Raw genomic sequence first — 14,522 nt, 5'->3', positions numbered from 1 at the left:
TGACCTAGGATGTGATCTATTCTGGAGAATGTTCCATGGGGACTAGAGAAGAATGTTTATTCCGTTGCTTTGGGATGGAATGTTTTGAATATGTCTGTGAAGTCCGTCTGGTACAGTGTGTCATTTAAAGTCTTTATTTCCTTGTTGATCTTTTGCTTAGACGATCTGTCCATTTCAGTGAGGGGGGTGTTAAAGTCCCCCACTATTATTGTATTGTTGTCGATGTGTTTCTTTGCTTTTGTTATTAATTGCCTTATATAATTGGCTGCTCCCATGTTAGGGGCATAGATATTTACAATTGTTAGATCTTCTTGTTGGATAGACCCTTTAAGTAGGATATAATGTCCTTCCTCATCTCTTATTACAGTCTTTGGTTTAAAATCTAATTTGTCTGATATAAGGATTGCCACCCCAGCTTTCTTTTGGTGTCCATTAGCATGGTAAATGGTTTTCCACCCCCTCACTTTCCATCTGGGGGTGTCTTTGGTTCTAAAATGAGTCTCTTGCAGACAGCATATCGATGGGTCTTGTTTTTTAATCCAGTCTGATAGCCTGTGTCTTTTGATTGGGGCATTGAGCCCATTTACATTCAGGGTAACTATTGAAAGATAGGAATTTAGTGCCATTGTGTTGCCTGTGAGGTGACTGTTACCGTATATTGTCTGTGTTCCTTTCTGGTCTATGTTGCTTTTAGGCTCTCTCTTTGCTTAGAGGACCCCTTTCAAGATTTCTTGTAGGGCTGGTTTTGTGTTTGCAAATTCCTTTAGTTTTTGTTTGTCCTGGAAGCTTTTTATCTCTCCTTCAATTTTCAATGACAGCCTAGCTGGATAGAGTATTCTTGGCTGCATATTTTTCTCATTTAGTGCTCTGAATATATCCTGCCAGTCCTTTCTGGCCTGCCAGGTCTCTGTGGATAGGTCTGTTGCCTATCTAATGTTTCTACCTTTTTAGGTTACATTTCTCTTCTCCCGAGCTGCTTTCAGGATTTTCTCTTTGTCTCTGAGACTCGTAAGTTTTACTATTAGATGTCGGGGTGTTGACCTATTTTTATTGATTTTGAGAGGGGTTCTCTGTGCCTCCTGGATTTTCATGCCTGTTTCCTTCCCCAAATTAGGGAAGTTCTCTGCTATAATTTGCTCCATTATACCTTCTGCCCCTCTCTCTCTTTCTTCTTCTTCTGGGATCCCAATTATTGGGGTCAGAGTGGTTTTATTCCTGTTTTTTATTATGTTCTTTCAAACAAAGTATTGCTGTTTATTTCACCAATTAGCTACCTGCCATTTCACTTTTTTATGTATGTGTAGATGTATTCGTGCAGAATGTGTGAGTATTGAAATTTTGTGTGTTAAAGTCTGTAAGTTAATCATAATATATTCCCTCCACTGCTTTTTCTAGGTTTTTTGTGTGTGTGTGTGCATGTGTGAAAGAATTAATGTTACCTTGATATTCTTCACTTTTGAATGCCTGCTTTCCAAAAAATGAAAGTGAATTTCCTTCTGCATACTCTTTGTTCACAAATCACCCTTTATACATATTTCCAACTAGTGTTCAAGTCACTGTCGTCCTTATTGTTCCTTTTGGCCTTTATTATTGGATCTTTATTTCTAAAATAGAAATGTTATCACATGGAAGGCATTCTTCTTTATGTTTGAGCACAAATCACCTTTACCTTCCATAAACAATCTTGCCCCATATATCTTTATGAGCCACTCTGATTAACCTAAGTGCATTTTCACTGTTCTTCTTCCAAAAGTCTTCATTTCTTTTAAAACTATCCTGTGTTATGCACACTTATGTATTCACATGCTTTCAGTTTGAATGTATAAAAAGACACCTATGCATATCATAAGTACTATTTATGTTCCGGTGCAATCTTTTTTTTCTAGCTTTCCTCCCCCAGTCCTTCTGACTCAGGAATACCTTATACCTGTCCCTCGTCAATCAGTGTAATGCTGACTCATTACTTCAATGCCTGCGTGACATTTCATGGTGTGGCTGTACCATTTACACTTTGGATATTCTTTCATATTTTTTCTCCTTAAATTATGATTATATTAATGCTATAAAATATTTTTAAATAGTTAAAACTATGTTTCATAACTGAAGCTGATTCTGTCCTCCAGGGAACATTAAGCAATGTTCAAAGATATTTTGGGCTGTCACACTGGGTAGGGGTGCCTGGGAAGCCAGGGACGCTCTAAATACCCTACAATGCACAGGACAAAGCCCACCATAGAGAAGGATCTGGCCCAGAATGTCTGTAGTGCAGAGACTGAGAAACCCTGAGTTAAAGCATATCTGTATTTTTTTTAATTTTTATGTAATCTCTACACCCAATATGGGGCTTGAACTCATACCCCAAGCTCAAAAGTCACATGCTCTAACAACTGAGGCAGCCAGGCTCCCAGCCTCCCCAATACATTGTAACATTTCACAATTCTGGCAGCAAAGTTAGAAAGTACTCCTTCATTACTCGTTTAAGAATTCCAACCCAACCAATGCAACAGCCCTAGAGTGTTTTCTCAGGGTGATGGGTGTGAAAGAGATTTCTAGAGTGTTTAAACTATTAGGTATTAAGGAGGGCACGTACCGCATGGAGCACTGGGTGCTATTTGAAAACAATGGATCGTGGATCACTACATCAAAAACTAATGATGTATTGTATGGTGACTAATATAACATAATAAAATTAAATTAAATTTAAAAAATTAAAAAATAATCTATTAGTGTTCTCAAGCAAAGATTCCTATATTTGATCATCAGATTCATTTGTCTATTATTATTATGTGTCCACATATTATATGCCTATTTATCTATAATTATTAGCATTTCAAATAATTGTTGTATTGATTTTAAATATTTTTGACCATAAAATATTTTCACATTTTATTTAGTTAAATATATCAATCTACTTCTGAGTTTTTTGCCTTAATTATGATGGTTTGCCCACCTGTGGATTTTATATGTAGGTTTATAGATGCGCATCTAAAATGGAATGGTTACTCCTAAACTGAGGGTTTACTCCTGATTTTTGTGAGATGTGTGAGATAAGGATCCACCGTACTTCCTTCCACATAGAAAGCTATTTGTGCCAACTTCCATCGACAATCCGATCTTTTCCAACTAAATCCAAATGCACCTTTGTTGTGTATTAAATGTCCGTATATAATGAGATCTAGTTCCTGATTCATTCAACATATACTAAAAGAGAATCTGCTAGTTCCAAATTTTCTAAGGCCTTTATATGTAATATGCTTTTATTTCAAGGCTGTGGGGAATTTTATTATTGGCCATGTTGATTTTGTGGAATTACTGCTCCAGTAGATCTTTTTTTGGTTAGTTCTCCTAAACTCCCTTCAATGTTGTTGAATACGGTTGTACTGAAACTTCTCTCTTCAACCTGGTTTTTATGTCCTTTGTCAGTCTTTGTATTTCATAATGTCTCATTTTCTTGAATTTGTTTGTATACAAGTGCATATACATCCACACCCATAAAGAAAAAGATGAACAACACAGGTGAAGTCCCTGTTCCTTTGGTCTTTACATCAGAGTGACAAATAAGAGTGCAGTGAGATAAATGTGAGTACGAAATAATGTCCTTGGATAAGTCCCATGAAAAGTATTCAGAGTAAGAGGATAGATTGCCAAGGGGTGTGAAGGATTTTATACTCTGGGGAGGCCTTTCCATGTTGGACAAGGAACAGAACCATGAGTCGTTGTGCTCATCAGACTTGTCAAGAAAATGACTAAAACCCAAAGGCTAAGAAAGCAAAGAAAGAATAAAGACGTCACAAAAGAAAAGTGATAAAGGGGCTCACCTCATCCTCTATTGGACCAAATAAAAACCAATTGGTCAAATAAATATGTAAAAGGCAGAGAAAAAACAAGTCTAGTGTATCTTCTATCTGGTAATAAAAAGGCCCAAATTTTTCGTGGGTTGGTTTATTCTCTTATTCATTTTTCTCTTGTGATATTCAACCTGTAAGGTATTTCACACCATAAAGATGTCACTACTTTGTGTTGTGGACAAATTCATTTTGGCTCTTTTATTATTTTTGCTGGGTATAAATGGGATAAAACTAGGATTGGATGCCACCAACACCAGGGAAGTTTTCCTTCCTCACAGTCTCTTAGAATGACTGAGCTTATTAAATCATTTTTAATATCATTTACATGAATCTATTTGTATTTAAATTCATTTAATTAACATATACTGAATAATTAGTTTCAGAGGTAGAATTTAGTGATTCATCAGTTTCATGGAACATCCAGTGATCATTACACCAAGGGCCCTCCTTAAGGCCCATCACCAAGTTACCCCATCCCACCGTCCACCTCCCCTCCCGCAATCTTCAGTTTATGTCCTATAGTTAACAGTCTCTTATGGTTTGCTGCCCCCCATTTCCATCTCTTATAGTTTTACTCCCTCCCCATTTTCATCTTAATTTATTTTTCATTCCCTTTATGTCAATTTATTTATGTCCCTCTCTCCCCTTCCCTCTCTCTCAGTCTGTTTATCGAATACGGTTTTTTTGTTCCTTTACAAACAGGTCAGAAAGTGGCCATTCAAAATGGTGCCCCAAGATAAGTTGTTCCTGGGAAGCTATGAATAGGAATTTCTGGGTATTATTTCTACATTCCTTATGGGAAAGGTAATTTGATGTGTATTCATTCATACCTTAAACAGTGTGTTGGGGCAGGTGGTGGGGAAGGAGAGAAGGACATAGAAATAACACCCATTAGGAAGATATGGTGTGTTGTATGTGTGTGACTCTGTGTGTGTGTGTGTGTGTGTGTGCATGCATGTACGTGGGCACCTTGATGAGTGACAGCAGTCCTCAGAACAGGGTTACATGGGCTCCACTACTTCAAGGTGACTCTTTTAATACACGTGCCAAACTTGATCAACAGATGATACTAAGGAGGGTGTTTAATTGACAGGATGCTATTGTAACCAGATTCATAAAATGTAAGTGGTACATAGTGTGGATGAGGAAGTCCCTGTGTCTTGAAATTTAAGTAACTATGAGGCCACATGATTCTATGAAATTCACTGCCACCACTTCTCATCACTCTCCTCTTGTCCATTCCCCTCAACACACTGGCTCCCTTCTGACCCTTGATTTTCTGACAAAAGCACTTCCTCAGGGCCTTTGCACTGGCAGTTCTATCTGCCAGGAAGACCTCCCATCATCCACCCTCTCTTCCATGAGGTCTCTGTTCAAATGTCACCTTCTTAGCCAGTCTTGACTGAACACCCAACATAACACCCATCCACTCTCTCTCTCTTTTTTTAAATTTTTATTGTTATGTTAATCAGAAGACATCCACTCTCTCTCTTAACCTGCTTCTGTGTTCTTCATAGTATCTGTCCCCATCTCATAATTATTTAATTTTTATATCTGCTTCTATCCTATGAGCATCATTGAATTATAGGGACTTGCTTTTCAGCACCTTCTAATTTATGACTAGGAAATGCTGAAACATCCCAACACTCTATATTCCTCAAATGCGTGAAATAATTTCTTATTCAAACTGAATAATACCTTACATCAGATAATACATCTGATGTCGGGATGGAGATTTCTAATCAGAGAGGAAATGGGTATCTCTTCAAGGGGCCCAGATCCATTCACAAAATATTGAAATTAGTTTCTGACTGGACAATATACATTGTAACATTTCCACAATGTGAGCAATGCCCATTTGTGTCAAAATTATCCATGTTCTGTTCCCCTGTGCTAGTAGTCACCTCTACCACATGGACCCAGGAAATGATACAGGAATTTCAGAGTTTCTGCTTATGAGATTTTCAGAAAAACCAGAATTACAGCCCCTCATATTTGGGCTTTTCCTCTCCATGTACCTGATCATTGTGTTTGGAAACCTGCTCATCATCCTGGCCATCAGCACAGACTCCCACCTCCACACCCCCATGTACTTCTTTCTCTCCAACCTGTCCTTTGTAGACATCTGTTTCACTTCCACCACCATCCCGAAGATGCTGTGGAACATCCAGACTCAGAGCAAAGTCATAACCTATGAAGGCTGCCTCAGCCAGATGTATTTTTTCATACCCTTTGCAGGAGTAGACATGTTCCTCCTGACTGTGATGGCTTATGACCAGTTTGTGGCCATCTGCCACCCCCTGCACTACATGGTCATCATGAACCCCCAGCTCTGTGGACTGCTGGTTCTGGTGTCACGGATCATCAGTGTCTTGCATCCCTTGTTACACACTTCCATGGTGTTGCGGCTCTCCTTCTGTAGAGAGGTGGAAATCCCCCACTTTTTCGGTGAACTCAATCAAATGATCCAACTTGCTTGTTCTGACACCTTTCTCAATAACATGGTGATGTATTTTGCAGCTATGCTGCTGGCTGGTGGTCCCTTTCTTGGGATTCTTTACTCTCACTCTAAGATAGTTTCCTCCATCTGTGGAATATCATCAGCTTAGGGCAAGTATAAAGCGTTTTCCACCTGTGTATCTCACATCTCGGTTGTCTCCTTATTTTATTGTACCAGCCTAGGAGTGTACCTTAGCTCTGCTGCTACCCAGAGCTCCCGCTCAATTGTAGTAGCCTCTGTGATGTATGCCGTGGTCACGCCCATGCTGAACCCCTTTATCTACAGCCCGAAGAACAAAAACATAAAGGAGGCTCTGATGAGATTCTCTGGGGTGACAGCTCTAAAAGGGACAATCGTCCTGGACCTGAAGAAGTGCGCACGTCTGCAGGGCCAATGCCTGAGCCAAATGTTGAGATACTTTGATCTGATTGTTTAAGTAGAACACGCCTCTTCTATTTTTTTTTTTTCTGGAACTTCAATTTTTTTTTATTTTGACCTCTCTGAACTTATGTAACTCACTTTATTAAGCTTTATGATATCTCTGATATCCAAGAGATTTTCCCTTTGTCATTTTCCTACTTTCTCAATGTTATTCCTAATTGTGGATGTGAAATTTTTGGAGATTTTCAATTATTTCACACGACTACATGGATCTGTTAAGAATAATTTCTTCTCAAATAAAATATATCATAGTGAATATTTTTTCTTTTGTTTGACTGAATACTACTCCTGTGGAAAATACACTCTTGGCCACTACAGCTATTTAAATAAGTTTATAACAGAGAAAAATCTGAGACTGTGCTTCCCTTTTGTGACCATCAGTCCTTTGTATATCGCTACCTTAACTGCTGTTCCTGAGAATGCAGACCTTGACATACTGGATGTTACAGTTGATCATGGGGATTTTTCTACATATTAGGATCCTATTGTTACACAGCTTGTTGCCACCATGCCTGCCATATTCACTGGCAAAAGAAATGATAATAAAATACATGTCTCCAAGTGGAATCTACACAGAAAGACAAACATAGAAAAAAATAGAATGACATAATATGGCCAAGAGTCAAACTTGACTTTAAGGATGATGAAGCAAAAAAAATTTTTTTAAAGATTATTTATTTATTTGACAGAGAGAGACACAGTGAGAGAAGGAACACAAGCAGGGGGAGTGGGGGAGGGAGAAGCAGGCTTCCTGCGGAGCAGGGAGCCCGATTTGGGGCTCGATCCTAGCACCCTGGGATCACAACCTGAGCCGAAGGCAGACGCTTAACAACTGAGCTACCCAGGCGCCCTGATGAAGGAAAATATTAAAGCATACATTTGTTGCTATGCAAAATATTTCTTTCTCAGGCACTTCATCTAGTCATTGAATTATGGAATATCAGGGCCCATTTGTAAGGTGTATTCCTTATGATGAAAGACTGGTGACATGTTTCTGGTTTTATTAAACTATTTTCTGGTTGAAAATTTCCAGTGTGAAATACAAATATGATTCCTTCCATTTCACTAAACGAAGTATCTGCCACTATTTGGAATTTTGCCGTATAACCACTAAAGGGGCAATGAACAAACAGCATCAGTGTCATCCATTATATATGATCCTCATAACCACAGGATGACTTACCAGCAACCTTGGATTCCTATCCGGGTGTGATTCAGAGTCACAAGTTTTGTGCATACATGCAAGTCCTTCCAACCTTTCCATGTTACCTCAAAGGGGTCTCAATGGACTCATTTTTTAATACAGTTACATGAAATAAACTTGAAGAACAGAATAATCGTGAATGCAACTTTCAAGTATCAAAATTTTGCTGCGTACAAAGCATAAAATAAAATGACATAATATAATGTCTTTATTATTGAAGGGAATCAAAGGGTAGGGAGTTGTTCTGATCTCTGCAGGGCTCCTCATGAGTCTTTAGTCAGGTGCGAATCTCTACCTTGTGTTTCTAAGGCTCATCCATGAGGTGTGTGGCTGTAGTGCTCTTCTGTCTTGAACAATATATGTCATTTTACTCCTTTTATATATGTAGGCTAATCTTCTAGCTACGAAAAAACAAAAAACGACAGGTTTATCCAATGTGAATTGTCTTAATTTAATTCCACTGTTATATGAACCTTTGCTTTTTCAGAGTTGGAAGAGAGCTCTCCCACCCTGATAGGTGTGACTCAGCTAACTATGCTCCAGATCCGACCCTGAATAATGCACCACTAGGATTTTAAATTTTAATTAATATATTGGAGCATTATTACATGCAATAAGCTGTAAATATTTAACATGTACAACTTTAGGAATTAAAAGAATCTTTGAAAAATCCCCAGTATACACACAATGATTCCATTTCCATAGAAATCAAGAAGGTGCACAATAAGTTCTAACTACTTCGTTATAAAATTGTTAAGGTATAATCCCTCAAGCCCTCATTTTCTTGTGAACACAACATGGAATAATAAACATGACTTTAAGGGATATTGTGAGAAAAGATGAAATGTGTGGAAGTACTTTGTTCAGTCCAAAGTATGTTCAAAACTAAGGGTTATGTGTATTTAAATGTATGTGTATATATACATATTTCATTCAAACAAACACACTCACATGCATATATATACATGTGGAATACTCATAACACTCATTATAGCTCATTATACCTATCTATTTTGTTGAAAGAGAGCTTGAGAGAAACTGGAGGCTAAAGAAATGAAAAGAATGAACTTTTGCATTCACATGATATTTTAGGAATGTAGAAATATAGACAATATTTTTAGAGTAAAACAGGTGGCTGTAATTTTAAAAGTGAATCACTTTTCCTATCTTATTTCCCAGAGTCCTCAAAACACAACCACATTGACATTTATGCAAGGAGCACACTTCTTGATGCCAGCTAATAGGGCTGAATATCTCCAAACTGACTTTAGATTTTTCTTCTACTTAAGGTAGGGTTTCAACTCAAAATACCCTTACCCAAGGAAGCTAAGTGAATGAATTGAGAGGCTTAAATTCAGTTTCTTCAAAGAAAATTTTAATGGAGAAATGTCTTTGTCCAGTTTCCTATTGCTGCTATCACCAATACCACACTGAAGGTTTTAAAGAAACAGATTTATACTTTTCCAGTTGTGGAGGTCAAAACCAAAAATGAGTCCCATTGGGCTAAAATCAAGATGTCTCTTCAGGACACAGAGAGCATAAATTCCCACTTAATTATGTGATTCTGGGTCTCCATATTTTCTCCACAAAAATGCAAGTCCTACTCTACTTGGTATCTGAAGAGGATCCTCATTAGAGTCACTTTTTAACAGTTTTCCAAAATAAGCTGGAATAACAGATGATCAAGAATGTTGCTGCATAGCAAATCATCCTGAAAGCAAATGGCTTGCTTTAATGTCTTTAGTATCAAATAGAATTGTATGGTGATGAGTTGTTCTAATCTCTGTTGATTTCCTCAAGAGTCTTAAGTCAGCTGTGTTTCAGCTGGGGGAGCTCTGCTAATCTTGCCAGGGTATTCCAATATATTTGGGGCTTGTCTAGCTAGTTATGGCTGGTCCAGGGTTGCTTTGACTTGGACAACTGGGCTCTGCTCCACATCTATTCACTTCCTCTGGCAGCCCACCTGCCTTAATTCACTTTTTGGAGGCAGAGTTCCAAGACAGAGCAGAGAAATGCACCAAGGCTCTAAGGTCCACTGTCACTCCCATCATATTTTTCTGGCCACAGCAAATAAAAATCCTAATCCAGCCCAGATGAAAGGTGGAGGAATAGTCTTCACTACCTGCTGGGAGGCACTGCACACATTGCCAAAGACATGGCTATGGAGAAAGATGGAGATGTGGGGCCATCTCTGCAAACAGTCTACCACTGGTGTAAATTTCAATTTGAAATTTTTTATGTCCATCCATCTTCAGCAGTGGAATGATCTCAGAGAAGACAGTGAGACTGAATTATGTGTCCACTGGGCTGCTATGGAAATTCCACTCCAGAGGGTCAGGCTTTCATCCAATGGTAAATATTTCCTCTCACCCCTTGCCTATAGATCACCATTCCTAGTCTAAGAAAAGATCAAAGAAATAACAGTTTTTCTTTCCAAGTGCCTCAGAGAGACCAGGGACCTCCTATCTAACGCAATGATTGATAGAGCTAAGAACTGTTTTATCACTGAGGCTATATTCATGGCATTCTTTTATAGATACTGTTTTCCTATTGATTGACCTTCCTATTGACATATTCATAATGGTTTTCATCTTGGTACTGTGTTCTCTTTTTTTTATGGAGAGGGTTCTGCTGGAAGGAGGTGACATTTGAAATACAAATAATGGTGCAAGAACTGCTCAGTGGTAGTTTGAAAAATCTTGTTCTGGGGATCTGGATTCAAAGGCAAGCCTCAGGGGAGATCAGAATCCATTTCAAGCAGACACATTAAAAACCAGGGTGATAGCTAACTTACAATTTTAAGGCCTTGAAGTAGACGGAAGTTTCTGTTGTGATTGGGGAAAGTGTAAAGACAGATCCAAGAATATCCTCCTGGTAGATGATCAAGAGTGGAGACAGTCAGTGGTGTACTCATTAAGATTCAAAGAGTGGAAACCTATTTTTAGAGCAGATCATGACCTGTCTCACACTCACACACACACACACACACACACACCAAAAATAAACAAACAACAAGATACTGTATGACAATTGATAGCAAGTCATACAGTGGTTGGATGTTGGTGAAGCTCCCAAACTTGTACCATCATTATCATTGTGTCCAAAAAAGTTCTGAAGGTCACATGGTGATCTGTGGAAGAATAATTAATTACTACTGTTTATTTTTTTTAAAGATTTTATTTATTTATTTGAGAGAGAGAATGAGAGAGAGAGAGCACATGAGAGGGGGGGAGGGTCAGAGGGAGAAGCAGACCCCCTGCTGAGCAAGGAGTCCGATATGGGACTCGATCCCGGGACTCCAGGATCATGACCTGAGCTGAAGGCAGTCGCTTAACCAACTCAGCCACCCAGGCACCCAATTACTACTGTTTAAACCCTGATGAAACAACAGCAGCAGCATATCCCCAAGAAATCAGAATTGCATATGAAACTTTTGATTAAAAAAAAAATCCTTTGGTTTATAAACATGAGCCCACACTTTTACATGACAGCACTTGACCTCATATGTCACAAGCCACTAAAGCGCAGTTAATTAAATTGGGATATTAAATTTTGTCATGTCCATTAGAGTCACCAGACCTTTATCCAGCAAAAAAACTACCATCCTTTTCATCATTTGAAGCTTTTTTAAAGAAACAACGTGTTCTCCAATTAAGAAGCAGTAATTGGAGGGATATGAACAATTTCTATAGCCAAACAAGTGACAAATTTTATAAAAATGAAATATTTAATATCCTAGAAGAAAATTATTAATGCTCATGATGCAATTTTGATTGAATGAAACTTATTTTAAAAACTGAAATGCAAATAGAAGACTGATATATAGGAGTATTTTTCTTCATTTATCCAGTTTTATTGAAAGGTAATTGACATTAAAATTGTGATTGGTGACTTCATATACACATACATTGAGAAATGATCACTACAATAGGTTAGTGGATACATCCATCACTTCACATAGTTACCATTTCCTTTTGTTGTAAGAACATTTACTGTGTACTCTGGTAACAACATTCAAGTCTACAACATAATATAGTTAACCATAATGACCATGTTGTACATTAGGTTCCCTGAACTGAAAGTTTGTAGGCTTTCACCAGCATCTTCTCATTTCCCCAAACCCCAAACCCCAGCAAATATCAAACTACTCTCTGTTACTATGAAAGTAACAAAGTAACAAATCTGAACTCAGATTTCTGTATTTCACATGTAAGTGAGATCATACCCTATTTGTCTTTCTCTGATTATTTCACTTAGTGTAATGCCCTCAGGATCGATCCATGTTTTAACAAAGAAAAAGATGCCTTCTTTTATTTGTTGAATTCTATTGTATAAATATGCCTTCATTACTAATTCATCTGTCAATGGATACTGGGTTGTTTCCATAACTTGGCTATTGTGAATAATTCTGTAATGAATGTAAGGGTACCTATATCTGAGATATTCACAAATATGTGGGAATTAAACCATGCCAACCATGGACAGCTGATGGGTGAAAGAAGAAACCAAAAAGGACATTTAAAAATCTTGAATCAAATGTAAATGGAAACACAGCCTATCAAAACTTATGGGATGTTGCTTAATCTCGGGAAACAAACTGAGGGTTGCTGGAGTGGTGGGGGATGGGAGGGATGGGGTGACTGGGTGATAGACACTGGGGAGGGTATGTGCTATGGTGAGCGCTGTGAATTGTGTAAGACGGTTGAATCACAGATCTGTACCTCTGAAACTAATACATTATATGTTAAAAAAAAAAAAAAGAAGATAGTAGGAAGGGAAAAATGAAGGGGGGGAATCAGAGGGGGAGATGAACCATGGGAGACTATGGACTCTGAGAAACAAACTGAGGGTTCTAGAGGGGAGGGAGGTGGGGGGATGCGTTAGACTGGTGATGGGTATTAAAGAGGGCACATACTGAATGGAGCCCTGGGTGTTATACACAAACAATGAATCATGGAACACTACATCAAAAACTAATTATGTAATGTATGGTGATTAACATAACATAATAAAAAAAAACTTATGGGATGTTGCAAAAGCAGCTCTAAGAGGGAATTTTATAGCAATGAATGTCTACATTAAAAAAAATAAAAAACCTTAAGTAAATAACCTAACTTTATGATTCAAAAAGCTAGAAAAAGAAGAACAAACTAAGTCCAAAGCAGCAAACAAAAAGAAATAACAAATAGAATACATACAGAAATGATATATAGACCAGAAAAGCAAAAGAAAAGATTAACAAAGCTAGGAGCCAAGGTTTTGAAAAGCTAAGCAAAATTGACAAATCTTTAGTTAGACCAAAGAAAAGGGGTGGGGAAGAAGATGCAAATAAAGCAGCAGCAGATGCCTGGGTGGCTGTTCAGGGTCTGACTCTTGGTTCTCACTCAGGTGATGATCTCAGTGTCCTGAGATCAAGCCCCGCTTCCAGCTCCATGCTCAGCATGGAGTCTGTCTCTCTCTCCTTCTCTTCCTCCTTCTCTCTCTCTCTCCTTTTTGAATAAATAAATAAATAATCTTTAAAAAATTCTTAAAGATTTAAAAAAAATCAACTGCAAAAGATGATATCTTACAACCAATACCACAGAAATAAAAGAATCATAGGAGACTACTATGAACAATTTACTCCGAACAAATTGGACAACCAAGCATACATAGATATAACCCTAGAAACATATAACGCACCAAGAATAAATCAGGTAGAAATAGGAAATATGAACAAACCAATAATGAATAAGGTGATTAAATAAGTAACCATAAATCTCCCAGCAAAGAAAATACAGGACCAGAGAGCTTTGTAGGTGAATTCTACTAATCATTTAAAGAAGAATTAATGAAAATCATTCTCAAACCCGTCCAGAAACTTAGAGAGGAGAGCACATTCTCGACCTCATTTTACAAGACCAACATTATTACCCTGATACCAAAGCTAGAAAAGGTCTGTACAAAAAAAGGAACTATAAACCAATATCCCTGGTAAACATAGACATGACATTTTTCAAAAAATATTAGCAAACTTATTTAAACAGCACATTGAAGGGATTATTCACCATGATCAACTGGTACTTAACCCTGGGATACAAGGATGGTTCAACACAAGCAAATCAATAAATGTAATACACCCCATTAATAGAATGAAATATAACAATCATACGATCATCTCAATATGTGCAGATAAGGTTTTGACAAAAACAACATCCTTTAATGAGTTTTGAAAATTTTTTCAACAAACAGGAATAGGAGGAACATACCTTAACATAAAAGACCACATATGACAAACACACAATAACATCATACTCAATGCTTAATTGTTCAAAAACTTTTACTCTGAGATCAGTAACAAGACAAGGGTGTTCATTCTCACTACTCCTATCCAACATAATATTGCAAGTCTTTGCTAGAGCAATCAAACTAGATAAAGTAATAAAAGGCATCCAAATTGAAAGAAGAAAGAAAGAAAGAAAGAAAGAAAGAAAGAAAGAAAGAAAGAAAGAAAGAAAGAAAGAAAGAAAGAAAGAAAGAAAGAAAGAAA

The 14,522-nt window shown here is 37.6% G+C and overlaps 1 pseudogene; it reads left to right on the top strand.

The window, feature by feature from the left end:
- Positions 1-5,761: 5,761 nt before the first annotated feature.
- Positions 5,762-6,784, top strand: LOC110574525 (annotated as a pseudogene).
- The last annotated feature ends 7,738 nt before the right edge of the window (positions 6,785-14,522 follow it).

Source organism: Neomonachus schauinslandi, chromosome 1 (assembly GCF_002201575.2).
Source record: "Neomonachus schauinslandi chromosome 1, ASM220157v2, whole genome shotgun sequence".
In the NCBI taxonomy this organism is placed as follows: Eukaryota; Metazoa; Chordata; class Mammalia; order Carnivora; family Phocidae; genus Neomonachus; species Neomonachus schauinslandi.
This window is presented reverse-complemented; position numbering and strand designations above follow the sequence as displayed.